Source organism: Molossus molossus, unplaced genomic scaffold, assembly GCF_014108415.1.
Source record: "Molossus molossus isolate mMolMol1 unplaced genomic scaffold, mMolMol1.p scaffold_m16_p_8, whole genome shotgun sequence".
In the NCBI taxonomy this organism is placed as follows: Eukaryota; Metazoa; Chordata; class Mammalia; order Chiroptera; family Molossidae; genus Molossus; species Molossus molossus.
The window spans coordinates 88,987,761-88,991,706 of NW_023425402.1; the positions used below are offsets into that span (position 1 = coordinate 88,987,761).

General features: G+C 43.9%; 1 pseudogene; it reads left to right on the top strand.

The window, feature by feature from the left end:
- Positions 1–1,327: 1,327 nt before the first annotated feature.
- LOC118620764 lies at positions 1,328–2,934 on the top strand (annotated as a pseudogene).
- Positions 2,935–3,946: the final 1,012 nt, after the last annotated feature.

Below are 3,946 nucleotides of genomic sequence, written 5' to 3' on the forward strand. Positions count from 1 at the left end.
GAAAATGCTAAGGATGAATGAAAATGAAAACACAACATAGCAAAAATTAATGGAACACAGCAACAGCGGTGCTATGGGGGAACGTATGCTATAAATGCTTGCATAAAAAAGAACCAAGAAAGACTCAAATCAACAACGTAATTTTACAATGTAAGGAACTAGAGAAAGAACAAACTAAACCCAAAGCTAGCAGAAGGAAGAAAATACTAAAGATTAGAGCAGAGATAAGTAAAATAGAGTATAGGAAAACAATAAAGACAAATCAATGAAATCAGAAGTTGGTTTTTTGAAAAGAGCAACAAAGTTGACCAACCTTTAGTTAGATGGACTCAGGAAAGAAAAAAAAAGAAGAGAGAAGAATTAAATTACTAAAATCAGAAATGAAACGAGGGGATTACTACCAATTCATACAGAAAACAAAAAGGATTATGAACAATTGTATGCCAACAAATTGAGATGAAACAAATACATTTCTAAAAACACAAAAACCCTACCACGACTGAATCACAAAGAAGTAGAAAATCTGAATAGACATAACTAGTAAGGAGACTGAATCAGTAATCAAACATCTGCTCACAAAGAAGACCTGGACCTGATGGCTTCACAGGTGAATTCCACCAAACATTTAAGGAATGAATATTAGTCCTTCTCAAACTTCAAAAAGATTGAAAAGGAGGAAACACCTACTAATTCATTCTGTGAGGCCAGCATTGCCCTGATGCCAAAGCCAGACAAGGACAGAGACTCCAAGAAAGAAAAATACAGACCTATATCCCTTATAAACACCGATGCAAGAATCCTTAACAAAATACTAACAAATTGAATTTAGCAAATATTAAGAGGATTAAACACCATGACCAAATGCATTTTATTTCTATAATGCAAGGATGTTTCAACATACGAAAATCTATCCATATAATACAGGCATACCTTGCAGATGTTGTGGGTTCAGTTCCAGACCATTGCAATAAAGTGAGTATCATAATAAAGTGAGTTGTAATATTTTTTACTGGTGGAGAGTCTTGCCTTCAATTTGTAGAAAACGCAGTATCTGTAAAGTGCAATAAAGTAAAGCTCAATAAAACAATGTCTGTCTGTATACCACATTAACAGAATAGAGAAAAACACCCACATGATCACCTCAGTGGCTGCAGAAAAGCATTTGACAAAATTCAACATACTTTAATGATAAAATCACTCAACACACTAGGAATAGAAGGAAACTATGGCAACATAATAAAAGCCATGTGTAATCCTGAAGCACTGCAGGGTGTGATCCGAAGGGTTTGGCAAGGTGATGGCGGAGTCCTGGCCACCTGCTGTCAGCATGGAGTCCGTGAAGTGCTTGGGGCCCCAGGAGGAGTTTTACAACCTGCTGCGCTTCCGTATGGGGGCTGGTATAAGGTGTTACCCAAGATGGACCAGGACTCGCTCAGCAGCAGCTTGAAAACTTGCTACAAGTATCTGCACCAGACCAGTCGCAGTTTTGCAGCTGTTATCCAGGTGCTCGATGAAGAAATGCGCCATGCAGCAGCATATTCTGTCTGTTCTCTGAGCTCCAGACACTCTGGAAGGTGACATGACCATCAGTATAGAAACAAGGTCCCACCGTTACGCAGCTTCCACTCTTACCTTTATGAGCCTGACTGGCGGTTCATGGAGAGCAAGGACAGGGAGCGACAAGTGCTAGAGGACTTTCCAACGGTCCCCCTCGAGTTTAGAAATCTGGCTGTGAAATATCAGAGTGATCGTCGACGCATGCCGGAAAATGGGTTTGGGAAGGCAGAGTTTTTGGATAAGCACGTGACATCTGAGGAGGAGTGGGACAAGTACTGTCACTATGTTGCCGGGCTCGTGGGAAATGGCCTTTTCTTCTGTTCTCGGCCCCAGAGTTAGAAGACCCCTTAGTTGGTGAAGACATGTGCCTATTCTATGGGCTTGTTTCTGCAGGAAACAAACATTATTCGTGATGATCTGGAAGATCAGCAAGATGGAAGAGAGCTTTGGACTAAAGAGATTTGGAGCAAGTCCTGTATATTAAGAAGTTGGGTGATTTTGCTGTGATGATCTGGAAGATCAGCAAGATGGAAGAGAGCTTTGGCCTAAAGAGATTTGGAGCAAGTACTGTATATTAAGAAGTTGGGTGATTTTGCTAAAATTGACAAGGATGTGCAGTGTCTGAATGAACTTATTGTAAGGTTCGGGGCTCCGGGGAGTCACATGACCGGGAAATGGACAGGCCCAGGAGAAATCGAAATCACCAATCAAGTACCTCCCCTCTTTGCTCCTCATCCTATAAAACTTCCCTGGGTGGCCATAACGTACGACTTCCCTGGCCGCGCTTCGTGCACCAGCGAACCTCGCCAGGAACGCTTCAATAACACTTTCTTGCCCGCTTTTGTGGCACTGTTTCTCTTTCTTCCCCGGCGAGATACCTTACACTTACAGCCAGTGCATTACACCACCTTCCAGGTGTCATCACCTACCTTTCCAGACTTAGAAACCAAAGCATGTTTAGCTTGTGCGCTATTCCTCGGGTAACAGCCATTGCTACTTTGGCTGCCTGTTATAATAATCAGCAGATGTTCAAAGGGGTAGTGAAGGTTCTAAAAGGACAAGCAGTAACCCTAATGATGGATGCTACCAACATGCCTGCTGTCAAAGCTATAATATACCAGTACATGGAAGAGATCTATGGTGGAATCCCCAACTCAGACTCATCTTCTAGTAAAACAAGGCAGATCATCTCCACGGTCAGGACACAGAACCTTCCTAGTTGTCAGCTGATCTTCTGAAGCCACTACTCCCCCATTTACCTGTCATTTCTCATGTTCTTGGCTGCCCTGAGCTGGCAGTATGTGAGCACCCTGTCCCAGGTCACAGAACACTGTCCAGACTGGAGAACACGGATTTGTTTACTGTGAAATGGATTGACCTTTTGTCAAGGATGATACTGACTTCTCTCCCTTTTTTCCCCTCCTGCTTTAATCCTATAAGAACTCTGTGGGCTTGGACCTCAAGAAACTGTGACATGCAGCTGAGGAGATAAAAGAGGACACTTCACCCTCAGAGCCTGGTACCTGTAGCTTGCACCCACCCCAGTGTGGTGGTCGATGGCGGAGCTCAGTGCTGCAGGTCGGGAACTGGGTGCATCTCAGCGTGCACCCGGGCTGCAATAATAAAATGTATTTAATTTGAAGCAGCCTTTGAACACCTCTCCTAATAGAAAAGTAAAGTAAATTTTCTTTATGTTTGTTTCCTGTTTTTCTCATCATTTTTGTTTTCTTCGCTTGATTTGAATGTGGCAGCTGAAGAATGTAGAGTGAAGTTTATAGCTCTAGGTAATTTTTCTGTTTCCTAAGAATGTGGACTGTCTTCTGCACACAAAAGCTAGGAATTAACTTCTGGGTGTTTTGGTATTATTTTCTTCTTTACAGAGGTTAACCTGCAGAAAGAGCTCCTTGGCCCCATTGTTGGAGACTGGTGTCCAGTTAAGGCTGATGTTTTTGAGAAGGTTTGTGTCATGAATTGAATTACTCTGCGTTCGTCAGACCGTTCATTTGAAAGCCTGGGTGAGCGTGGCAGATAAGGAGCTCGAGAATGGAGTGGGTGCTTGAGGGACAGAGGGCCATCTGCTGTCAGCACAAAGCCACCCAGAGCAGCACCAGGACGGGGCACGGCTGCCTGGCCCCTACACGGCTGCCTGCCGGGAAAGGTCCGAGTGGCCCGGCCGCCTCGTGGCTCCAGCGTGTGGCCTGCGTGAACTGCTGGCCACCTCTGCCTTTGGCCAGTTCTCTGAGCTGCACTCAGGGTTTTAAATTAGCTTTTGTTCCTTTTCGTTCCCAGTTTCTGTACTGAAGTTTTCAAGAAAGGCAAAAGCTGTGTTCAAGTGATTGGAGTGAAAGCCAAGTGGCGCTCAGCGTCATTCTCCTAGAATGTGGTTAGG